The 12,644-nt window shown below is 43.6% G+C and overlaps 1 long non-coding RNA gene across 1 annotated transcript in view; it reads right to left on the bottom strand.

The window, feature by feature from the left end:
* Nucleotides 1-521: 521 nt before the first annotated feature.
* LOC134161602 (uncharacterized) overlaps nucleotides 522-12,644 on the bottom strand; it is a 118,887-nt gene continuing 106,764 nt past the window's right edge. The window contains exons 14-16 of the long non-coding RNA XR_009964047.1: nucleotides 3,696-5,885; nucleotides 2,342-3,593; nucleotides 522-1,863 (exon numbers count right to left, since the gene is read on the bottom strand). This is a non-coding gene — a long non-coding RNA (uncharacterized LOC134161602). The remainder of the gene's footprint in view (nucleotides 1,864-2,341; nucleotides 3,594-3,695; nucleotides 5,886-12,644) is intronic.

Genomic DNA, 12,644 nt, shown 5'->3' with positions numbered 1-12,644 from the left:
AAACGTGTACTTCATTTGCCTCCTCCACTGTCCTGAGCACAAGACTGTCCAATGGGAGCTGTACACCCGAGGTGACTGTAAGAGATCCCACAGAGCTCTGGGTTAGTGCTTGCAAAATTTGAAGAGACCCACACCATTACTATCTTAGTTTTTTCCCCAGTGGCTTATGTATAAAACCAAAAATCACACAAAACCCCCAGAGCTTCTCCTTTGCCAGCTGCAGCTGTGTATCAAGGGTGCCAGTTTCATCTCACAGTGGAAATGAGGTGTTCAGAAGTGGTTTGTGAGTGAACAGGCAGTTGGGGACATACTGGGAAGAGGCAAAGGCATTAAGTGGTACCTGCCAGAGAGTTTCTTACTGGGCAGCAAGAAAGGGAGGTGTCCACACCACTCATGGTTACTCGTAGAAAGCTTTTCTTTTACTCCATTATTCCTCACCTCACCTGGATTTGTGTAGCCCTTCTTTTGGCAACGTGCCTCCACCGATGCAGCTGCAGTTCAGGCACTGCCCATCACTGCAGTGAGCCACAGGTAAGGAGCACGGCTCAGTAAACTGCTGCCCAGTCCCCAACCTACAATCCAGGGATCTGTTCATCCCGAGCACTACAAAACTCCTTTGAGACCAGTTGATACTCAGAGTTCACCTAATGCTGGCAGTGCACACAGAAACCTGCCTTGCAGACTGTGGCGTGCTGAAGTACCCCTTGAGTTCAACTTCATTTCACAAAGTGGAAATAGTTTAGAAGTCTAACAGGGGCCCCAGCCCCTCTGTGCTCAGTTCCCAACAAGTCCTTAGCAAGCTACAGGCCCTGCCCTGATGAACTTTCATTCAACAGGAACAAAGGGGGGAAGGAGGGGGAGATCAGCAGCCAAATGAGCTGAAGTGCCCCATGCTCAAACCAGCTGCTGGACATAGAAACCAAAGTCAAATTTCCTGAGGCCTGAGGTAAAACATCTTCATGGCTCATTCAACAGCCACCACGGAAAAAAGGGAAACAAAAAAACCCCCAACCAAGCCCATGTACATACTCTTGGAGCTGCTCATTCTGAACATGGTCTATGCACTGTAAACAAAAATGCTCTGAAAGAGGATTAAACACTAGTTCAGCACTGCACCTCAGTCCTTCCCATTTTAGTGCAAGCAGCACCCTTTATACCAAACAGATGGAGCAAACGGAAAACTGAACCCATAAAAACAATGGAGTAGAGGCTTGGTAGGGATTTTCAGTAGAAAAGGGGAAAGCCCTTGTTACTGCCGTGGTATCCAAACTGCTTTTTACATGCTCCCATGTTCATTTGTTGAAAAGATACTACAGAAATACACCTTGGCCAGTGTGCAAGGAAGGTATAAAGCTTGCAGAAGATGATAGGAACCAGGGAAGCAGTAAAAAGCCAGGAATGTCAGAGCTGATGATGAGATGTGAGTAATGTGGCTCCAAAGGCGCTGTCAGTAGGAAGAGAGCACAAATACAATGAAACACAGCTGTGTGACATATACTCTGGGGGAATTTTTATTAGATGGCTTATGTGCACTTTAAGCTCACCTGACTGCAATGCAGATTCCCACACACACTTACTTGGGAGGCGGAAGGTTTCCACAGATCTCTGCACTGGCCTGGTTTAGGTGAACTGTTCTGTCTGGTACCCACAAGTTGTCTGGCTCATCTGCTTCAACTTACTTTTGCATCTGCCGAGTCAGCTCCAATCCAGAACCTTGAGGATTTTATGCTTTTAGGTCCCCAGAGCCTCTTCTGCCTAAGCTGTCCTGGTCCTCCAGCCCCCAGCACTCTCCCCAGATGACAACTCTCTCATCGCACGTACGCATCAACTGCAGGAGAAAAACCCTGCAACACAAGAGGGAACCTACATGGGCAAAAAGAAACCAAGGTTTTACTGCCTTGAAAGGAGGTCAGATTTGTTCCAAAATCTGCTCATTTCTGTAAATATTATAAAGACTTTATGTTTGAGTTATCACTATGCTTTTGTGAAGAAAATCATAAACCCATGATGTTGAGTTTACAAACCAAGAGCAGGCACATGGGCTGTCAACAGGACTCCATTCCAAACCCAGTAACAGCAGATGCTCTGGAGCTGCAGGAACTCCTTTGCTGGCTATTTGTCAAAAAAAACGGCATTAAACCCCTACTTCATGAGGCAAAGGTCTAAAAACAGGTACTATACCAAGCACTAACAAGCTGTTGGCCACACAGCCCACAGACAAAACTGGTTTGATCAGTACAAATAGATTCTGTTTTGTAGCATCCTAAGTGACAATCTCCCTGCTGTTGTCTAAATGGATCTACAGTCATATTTGCTTATATACCATGCAGGAAGCACCTACTGAACAGCTCCATAAATATACTGGTGGCCTTTGAAATGTCAATTGCCAACCCAGGAAGGGAAAGTGTCGCTTTGCAGCTGGTAACTCTGTTAAACTCTCCTGAACCTCACTCCTGGATTTCAACAGTGCTTGGCAAAATGAGTACGCAGTTAGACATACAGAACTGAAATTTATCCTTCCAACCCATAAGGCAAGTGCAATGAGAAGCAGATACACTCAGGGAAGCAAACCACCAAACCCCACAGCAATAAGCTGTATTTCCTTGCATATTAAAACCCCCACCCAAAACCTCCTGACCTCAAGAGCCATGAACTCTCAAGTACATCTCAGTACTGGGTCACATGCTTGCGCAGCACGGCTGCGCTGCCAACAGACTCAGCACGTGCACCACTTCTAAACACTAGTTTCACTAGCACTGCCTCCGGGGAACCCATTAGCGTTATCTTTGCTGCTGCTTTCTCTACAGCCCTTGCCTGTATAAACTGGGATGTGGCGAGCAATGAGATACTCTTGGCTACACCCAGAAAAAAAAGTAGAAGAACATGAAAAGATACATTAAGACCATGAGCAGACACAAAAGTCACAAGTGGTGCTACCAGGTTAAAGGCTCTGGGTGCTGCTAAGTTCTGAACTCCTTTTGCACACACAAGTTCCACTGACATTAGTAGGTGCCCAAGAAATTGCCAGTGAGGAGAACGAACCCTCAGCTCCTACCTGCCTTGCCCATGAACTGAGCTTAACTACAAACAGACTCTTCAAGCTCCAGCTCTTGCACTGTGTAAAGCAGGGATCCCATGCTGCTTAATTCAATTTGGCAGATAACATTGGTGAAAGGCATTGATTTCTTCCCTCACTCCCCTCTTCTCTTCCATCAATTTTCCCAGATAAGAAGCCTGTGGCTCAGACCCTGCTGGTGACGGATGCCTTGTAATTGCTTTGAATGGATTATCACCAGACATCTAGCAGGCATTTACAGGGCTACAGCTGTCATCAGAAACAGTCTCACCCAGTAGAAGGGCTCTGAGGAAGAGACATCTGTCTCTGTTGCCTCTGCCTTGTCTCTCTGTTCTTGCACTAAGCCTAACTTTATGCTTTTAATACAGCAATATCTAGGACATCCAACTGACACCAGTGTCCAGAGAGGCTAAGTGCTATTCAAACCCCAGTAACCCATCTCTGCTTCTGACCAGGCTATGAGAGGACTGTCCTTCTGCACTGCTGAAATCCTGCATTTGGCTAAAGAAGTATCCACCTGTTTCAAAGAGGAACATTACCATAAAATTGGGAAATCAGAAAATACATAGTCTGTTCTGGCAATTATTGGCTAACAGACATTAGATAAGACACTTCTTACCTCAGCTCACTGCTGCTTTTCTCCCTCTGCCTAGGCTAAATTGTCAGTAGTTTGCTTACAGATGACAGTGACATTCTAATTTGCTATCTGGAATTCAATTTGTATGGGGGGGGGGGGGGGGGAGAAACAACATGAATAAGGAAGTGTAAGAGACTGTGACATAGGAACAAAATGAAGCACTTTGATCTACTGTGTTTTGTATTAATTTTACAAGCATATGTAGCTGCCCAATATCAAGAGGTTGTAGATCCACATCCATGACTGAACTTAAACTGAAAATTTGATCAACATTAACCAAGTTATTGACCCTGCAAAGTTTCATTAGGGGTAAGATAAGGAATAAGCCTCAAGACATTTATCTGATTGTTCAAAGACTCAAGTCACTTGTGCAGCATCAGCTTGGTCAGCCTATGTAGGCACCTACATGTGCAGTGGTACTCTGATAAGAAAGGCTTTCATGTTTAGTACAAACAGTACGAGCTTCATGCTTCCAATCTTTAATTCTAACTAAAAATCAATTTTACTTTGAAACAAGTCCCATCTAACACTGTGTTCCAGCAAAAAGCTCCCTCTGCTATCTTTGAAAACAACACAAAACCTTTCCCGGAGCAAACAAAGAGTTGCTGTCAGTGGTGCTTGGATCCTTCCCTGCATGCTCCATACCTACTTGTCTAACAAAACACTGAAGGGGCTCATTTTAAGTGATGCTAATTTCCCAGAGCTCCACTGAATGAGAACTTGGAATGCTTCATACTGGCTTATTACATGTGCAGAAATTGACTGATATAAAAAGGGAGCTTTTTTAAACATCACACAACACAACCAGTAACACAAGAATTCTTCACAGTTTCTGCACCTTGAAAAGCAGAATAAAGGTGGGGAAGAGGGGCTGGTGGATTTGCCACCACAACGTGTACAAACTGACTATGTAGGGCTTGTGCAGCTGGGAGATAATGTGCTTTGCAGGTCACTGGCTCTTAAGCACTGTGTTATCTCTCTGTAACATACACCTTGTTGTGTCTCACTGCTTAATTACAGCCGATATGCAGGCCATAATATTGCTTATCATTAGTCAGAGGATGACAATTACAATATAAGATTAAACTGTTTTCTTCTTTTCTTCAGCCAAGTCTCTGAATGACACTTCCTTAGCCCAAGAAAAGATTTGCACATGCAGAACAAATCCATATGCTAATTGGTTCTGTGCCCCTCAGAATGACATATAATTTGGGAAGCTTGCATTGCATGATGAACTCAACACTGCACAGAGCCTACCCCTGAACCTGCAGGGTCAGCTGGTCAGCTACAAGCCTGAAGAATTTCCAGACAGCAATAAAGACAATGGGATGTTGTGATCCTCTACACGGGACAGGTCTCAGCCTGGTGATTGTCAAGAGCAGTGCCTCGACTTGCAGTAAGCTCAGGCCTTCCCTTCAGTCATCACTTCCAACTCACCTTCTGCTCTGTCAGCTTCACCCGCTCTTCATTCCTCTCTTCCCTGCTTTCTAAAATGGCCTGCTAGTGTTTTAGATGCTTGTGTCAGAGGCAGAGGCGCAGCTGCACGCACCCATCCTCCCCCCACTATCGCATTACGATGCACTGCAGGATTTTGGGGTTGAGTTCAGAACACTGAAGTACATACTTGATTTGAGAACAGCGTCCCATGCATCCCAAAGCCTTTTTGCTTTAGCAGGGCTTTTGTTTCACAAATGGACCCAGTTAACAGAGATTCTGGAGTTGGGAAGTAGCTTGGAATACTAGACTATTAAAGGAGCAGCAAAAAGTGCTGAGTCTGCTCAAGCTGAACTGTCACTGAGCAGCGACACCCTCCTCAAGAAAACCAGATGTGTTATTCTGCACAAACAACCCAAAGACTTAATGATGACTTACAAATATTCTGCACTAAAATCCACAGTGGCCTGAGAGATTTAACTACTCATCACCAACAATAAAGCTTAAAGACTGAGTAACAACTGCATTTCTGTACCTCTGCTAAGCATTTACAAGACTCCCTCAGAGCAAAAGCCTTTAACTCCTGAACACAAATGTGATAACATACAGTTGTGATGACTCCTAATGTCAGAGGTCAATGGCTTAAACCTCGTGTCCTGTAGTTTGTCAACTCCCATTTATGGTGCCCAGCACAACACTGGCCCATAAATCTTGCAAAAATGTGTTCTGATCTTTCACCTGCAGTGGATTAAAAATAGCCCAGAGCAAGAGCTTTTAGCATTTTGTCATAGCAATCTCTCTGTCAAATGTGATAGATAGCCAGCTACACGGAAAAAGAATGAACCAACCCAGAGATCAGATAATGAGAAAGTCTGAATTACACCTCCAAAAAGTAGGAGTTTTACTCCTGCTGGAAATCCCCACTGAGCTCCCCCACTGGGCTGGTGTGCTACAGCAGAGGACAGGCCATGAGACTCATCCAGTACGGCACTGCTTTCCTCCCTCTGATTCTTCATTCAGACCTCATCGCAGACTCACAAGTTCTGTTTGGGGTTTGCACCCTTCAGGCACGGTGTTGGGCAGAATGCCCATTTCAAGTTTTACTTTAAAAAAATAATCAGTCAAGGACAGGGGCTCATTTTGGCCATCCAGCACCTGGAGAGCTCTTCTGAACACCAGCTGCCTAAAGTGAGTCAAGTTAAAAGCCAGACAGTGAATACTCTAAACAAAACCCCTTCCTCTGCTGAGCTTGCTGAATTACTCTGTCGTTGAGCCTTGCAGCTCTTCCTTCTAGGTATTTTCTGGTGATCTTGCAGCAATGAGATGTCTATCACCAGTATTAAAGCATGCAGCACCTTTTCACTACCAGTACAAAGAGAATCCTGACAGTAAACGTTCCTGATCTATCACACCACTAGTGGGCCACTAGTGGTTTCCTTCCAAAAAGGAGAACAAGATTGCAATTTCTATGGATTCATTTTCACTAACCTAATTTCAGACAGTTTTGACAATGCATTAAATACCAATTTTACTGCAAGTTTCTGTGTTTTCGTATCACCAACACTTTAATGAAACCCTCCTAAGAGGACTTCTAGCCTTATTTCTTACAGGAGATAAACTAGTATGAAAAAGCCACAAGATGCACTTAACTGTCAGAAGCCTACAACAGAGAAGATTCCTTCTGCATTATGTCCAGTCTTTGGCTAGGTGTAATAGTTGAAGTATTAATAAATAGAAGGAGGAGCTGCTTGAACGCAAATTGATTTTTCTGATGTTATCGGTTGGTTTAATAAAAGGTATTGTCTATTAGAGTAAACTATGCTTTAGTTGTATCTTTAGGTCACCACAGCCACAACTGCAAAAGTGGAATAGAGGTCCAAAGCATCCAGGAAACTAAAGCTTCCAAAGCCACAGCTACTTCCATATTTATTGAGAATGATGCACACTTTCACAGCAGTTTGGGAAGGCTGGAACATCTGTTTACCAGACACATGTATCACATTCTACCTTTGATTAGTGTGCCAAGTTTTGAAGAGTTACCACGTTAAATCCTGCAGAGGTGCTAAATAAACTGCACTGCAAAAGCTGAACAGAACTGCTCATACCCCTTCTCTCCTTCTTAGGCTCCACTGCATTGTTAGATGAAAGAGAAAATAAAGGAAAACCTGTTTAGCATCATTATACTGAACTATATTTGTGATTTCTATTACTCATATTTTGGTATATTGCAGCTTATATACATGTGCGTAGTCCCTGAAGGATGGAGTATGAGGTTCAGACCCAGCCCCAAACCATTTGTGACATAGACAGATATATCAAACAAAGCAGCTGGAGAAGGAAAGGCGCTGAGAAAGGAAGGCACCAACTCTTCCAGCACCACCCAGCTCAGCACTGGGAATACAACACATCTCCTCCAAGAGCCATCCAGTGCCTTCTAGCACTGAAACTGGTAGTATTTTTTTTAGGCAGTATTGCCCACTTTCTTCCAGCAGCCAGTCATCACAATACCTTCTTATCTGTATCCTCAAGATAAATTCCATAGACATTACAAGACCAAAGGGCTCTGACAAATTCCAGCTAACGTACACTGAACAGCACACATGCAAAAGGAGACAACTTCCTGCCTCTGCTCTCAGAGTTACACAGGGTCTCACATCCCTGCTGCATCATGAGAATCCAGTGGATCCCAGTAACAGAGGCCAAGATGTCCTGTCCTCTACTTCTGTCCCCATGCTTAGTCACACATTGTACTAAGTTTCCATTTATAAGCAGTTTATATGGAAGCAATAAACTATTCACAGACATTATAAACATATTACAGGTCAGGGACTACACACACTAGGATTAACAATCATTTACTAAGGCAGCTATTAATCATTTACAAAAAGTATATGTATCGAAACTCAGCATTTACGATGTATAATGGCTGTTATCCTGGCTGCCACACTGGAGATGGGCCCAAGGATCTCTGCAGTTCAAAAATCAACCACACATCTGAGGGTAGAAAAAGCACAGATTCCCAACAGGAAGCTGTGACAGGCTCACACCTACCACAGAGTGGATTCACAGAACTAGTGAATGGAAAGTTAACAAAAACTTTGAGTAAACCAGAAAGCTGCTTCTTCAAGAACATATCAAATGTCTTGGTCCCAATTTTTCCTTATCTACAGTTCAGGTGACCAAAGCAATCAGATGCTAGCCACTCACTGGTAGAGACAGAACTGGCTGCACTGAAGGAAGGCAGGCAGGGATATTCACGTCCCTTAAATTTTCAGCATCTTGTTGTGATTGGTGCTTTTCTTGCATATCTGGAAGTATTTTCTGCCCACTTTAGAAGGATACAAGTATACAAACAGCTTTATTTTTTTGACACTTTCAGTAGGGTGAGTATGAAAGTCGTAAGTGGTACTGGTATTTCCATGCACCTCAAATGCATCTCTATGCCACAAGTGATACCTGTTAATCCAGGAATTTTTTTCTGGGAAAAAAACCCAAACATATTCTCACCCCTCTTTCCCCAAAGTCCTGGTTTTCTCTCTTGCAAGCAGCTGGGTCTCTGGGGAAGCAAAGCCCTAAGCCATCTGGCAGAAATCACCAAGGCAAGTTTTTGACTCACTGTCACAGGTCATGACCTACAACCACTGCCAGTGTTCCAGGGCTTCTAGCTCTTCGACTCCTCTTCCCCAAAGCAAACACAAATACAAACTGGAAAACTCCTGAAGCAAAGCTCTTCCCTCCTGGGGCTGAACATCTGTACCTCTGCAAGAACACACTTGGTAACAACTCCACAGTCATTGGTTAGCTGTCAATCCCAGTTACACCAGCAACTACAGCAATACTGAGCAGTTGAGGCTGGAGGGCAGGAGGACAGGTGACCCAGTATTCCTTCCACTACATTTACTCTTTGATTACTAACTGTTAGCAGAGAGCACTGGTGTCATAGCTGGATTTCTATTCTATGGATGATTGAAATATGCTATAAGTGCACGTGATTTGAACTCACACTAAGGAAAAAGAATCCACTGGGAAAACCATATTTCAATTATCTGTAAGTCATCTTCTCGCATGAAATCCGAGTTAGAGTTTACAATGCAGTGCATCTGCACAATAGCACTTTCTTCAGCACATTTTCCTCTGCCCATATTTTTCATGTTTCAAAACTTGGTGTACTACTGGGAAACTGGTGCTTCCTTTTCCAATATTACCACCTGCAATAGGTGCATTGAGCTATGCAACATCAGAACCTATTTCCATCTTGACAACTACATTCTATGTATGCATCCTATAAGATATATACTTATAAGGTAAATCAGCCAACCTCAAGTTCTAATCTGAGGAAATATCTAAGCATATTCTTAACAAAGGAAAAGACTAATCGTATTACCACTGAACTGGACTATACACTTGCTTAAGCATGTGTTTAAACACTTTGCTGAATGGAGCCTGTGTTAGCATATGGGGCAGACTAGTCTTTAATGTAACCCTGGAGATACAAGTGTCCAGGTTGCATTTGTGCACTCTGATAAGCGCTAATCTGATAAAGACTTAGCCGCACAGGCCCTATGCGTCAGTGAAGACAGTGTGGCAAGTGGATATTACAAGGATACTGCTTATCTAGCTGAGAACAAATGAAAACTCTTTCAAAGAACTTGGTGCTTTAGAGATAAAAGCTGGGCTTGTAGGGGGCCAGGAGAAGATGAGGTTATCACAGCGACAGGCAGGCTTAAAAACCCACCTCTTTATTACAGTGGCAATTAAAGGATAAAATTGCAGACCTCCAAAAGACATAGAGGTGTCTCATTTCAATTTAAATCATTGGCCAGTGAAAATATGGATTCTCGTGGAATTGACTGTAAAGCATGATCGAATTTATAATGCACTTTTCTAAGAAATTGTCTGTTCCACCTTAGCTTTTCATGAGTTGTTGGAACAAATGAATCTGCAAACCTGTAGCTTATAAAGGAAAGAATCATAAGGGAAGCACGCTCCATATTTAATATAGTCCCACACACAGAGAAAACACCTAGAAAGCATATTGTAATCCTCAGTGGGACAGTGCCACTGACATATTTCAGGAGGTTGTCTACCTGTGCTCAGGGGGCCTGCAGGTGCACCAAAATACAAGCTACTCTGGTAAAAGGGTTGCCAGAAAAAAATACCCTGCACAATCTGAGGAAAGGGACACAGCACGGCTGGGCAGCTGCACCATCTCCCTGAATGCTGCTCACACGGACACCTCTACAGGGATGCAGGGAAAGAACACGCTGCCAAGTGGCCAAGGCTGGAGCACAAACCAGTGAAGCAGCTAATCTCACAAGCCTCCAGGCTCAAGAGCAAGTTGCAGATATGTAATTATGCACTATATCGGCATTTATCTGACTTGAACTCATTGTTCCAGGCAAAGTTAGCTTTGGTTACCCAGGAGCTTTAAAAGAAGGAAGAATTCAAAGTTATCTTTGACTTTTGCTAGAACGGGTCTGCGCGTGACTGGGGAAGCTGCAGTGCCGTTCAGAAGCTGCAGGCTCAGCTCTACAGCATTACTTTCCACAGAATGCTGTCCAGAAACATCTTACTTCGATTCCATAAGCCTCATCTCCAGTTTCACACCACTGTGTAACTTAGCGTAGCAGGGCAAAGACACAGAAAAGGCTGGTCCTCCTCTCATTTGTTAAAAATAAGTTGATTTATGAAGTGCCTGTAATGCCATAAAAACACTTTATAAACATTGTTTGGTCACCTAAATTTTGTTCTCCAGATCCTAGTTCAAGCTTTTTTTCTACCCCAAGAGCTCCCTGTTTTCACTGACAGATCTGAAAAGTGCTTTTGCTTCTGTGATGGAATACCAGCTCCAAGCAGGAGTCCAGCATCACAGAAGAACCCTTTGGTTTGGAGCAGGACAACAGTTAAGAAATCTTCATTCACCCATCATCTGATGAACGCTGATGTCTCTTCTCAGCTAACTCCATGGCAGCTACAGGGACCCAACACCTTCAAAACTAACGCTCAGTATCTTTCTAAATTAAGCCACTGGTGATTAGTTCTGAAATTTTAAACAAAATTATTTCCCTTCTCAGACATGTCAGGCCTAAAGGAAATGTAACCTTCCCTTCCTCCTAGATCTTGAAAACCTCTCTGTGACAAAGGCCAAGCCCTGCAGAAAGCCTGCTTTCTCACCTAGTGAAACAGCACTGCCCAGTTTCATTTCCCCAGCACTGAAATGCTTCAGTTCCCTGCTTTACAGAAGAACTGCAGCTCTGAGCTAGACCCAGGGGTTTAGGTTCTCAGGAGGTTTATTTCCCACAGCTGCTCTTCAGCCAAGCTGTGAAGGAACCTGAAAATTCGTTTGAAAACCCTCTATGGTTTGTCATGCTTTCACAATTACATTACAGCTCTTTCCTCAACATTCAGCACCACCCCCTGCAGGGAATTCCCCCGCCACATGGGTAACATTTACCAGGAAGGCTTGTAAACCTTGATGGGCATTTCATCTCCAACAGTGCAAAAACTGGCTTTCAAATAAGTCTAGGAAATTTTCTTTTACAAGCTCTGTGATTTTGTTATGGAAACTTGGCCTGCTGAAGTTCTGCTCTGTGAGCTGGGTTTGGAGGCCACTGAAGCAACTGGAAGGACTCACATTCATGGCCATGGGCTCCAAACCTTCAAACTGCTCAGGTCTGTCTCTTTGCCAGTGACTCCACAGGGAAGTACCCTGTAAGTACCCTGTTGAGGACAACTATCCTAGGAGGCTGAGTTAGTAGCTGGGGTTCTTGATGTAAAATGTCAGATGAGCCACTCTAAAGTTTCTTCCCTTCCACTAATTAAGACCAGGGTGTGAGGATCTCAATGCAACAGTGTTGGACTTAACTCATCACCAAGTTTTGTTTACATCAGTCCTCAAGTGATCACTGAGGTCACATCATTTGCACATCAGAGTAACAGTCACCATGGAAACCAGTAAACTGACACCTGCTTGATGTCTTGATTTAAAGGAGCTGTGAAGCTACTCAGGCAGGAAAGCCTCCTGCAAGCGCACAGTTCCTATCACTGGAGTGGTTATTTCCTTCATGTCTCACACATTCCACTTCCCAGCTTTGCCCTACAACTGGTTCATCATCTCCTCTAACCACACCAGATGCTCTCGTTCACCGGGATCACTCGGGCCCATTTACTACCAATTCTTTGTTATGGGGTTAAGATCCTGCCAGAGATTAACACGGAGTCAACCCTCAAATCCCTACCCCAGAACCCAAAGACAAACATACTCATTTTGAATTCATATTGACAAATCAAGCAGATGTCAAGTTATTCAGAAAGCGTAAGCAAAACCTTGATCCTGGTCATCATATTACAATTATATACTGGATATAAAATATCTTATTGTATTAGATGCAAGTCTAGCTATTTATCATCAAGGTAATCAATTGAAACAACTGTAAAACGCAGAGCCACAGGAACTGTTAGTTTTTGACCAACACATACAAAAAAGATGCCCACAAT

This window comes from Pezoporus occidentalis, unplaced genomic scaffold (assembly GCF_034315485.1).
Source record: "Pezoporus occidentalis ecotype Australia unplaced genomic scaffold, CSIRO_AGI_Poc_V1 ctg176, whole genome shotgun sequence".
NCBI classification, from domain to species: Eukaryota; Metazoa; Chordata; class Aves; order Psittaciformes; family Psittacidae; genus Pezoporus; species Pezoporus occidentalis.
The sequence above is the reverse complement of the archived record's forward strand: the minus strand, read 5'-3'. Positions and strand labels throughout refer to the sequence as shown.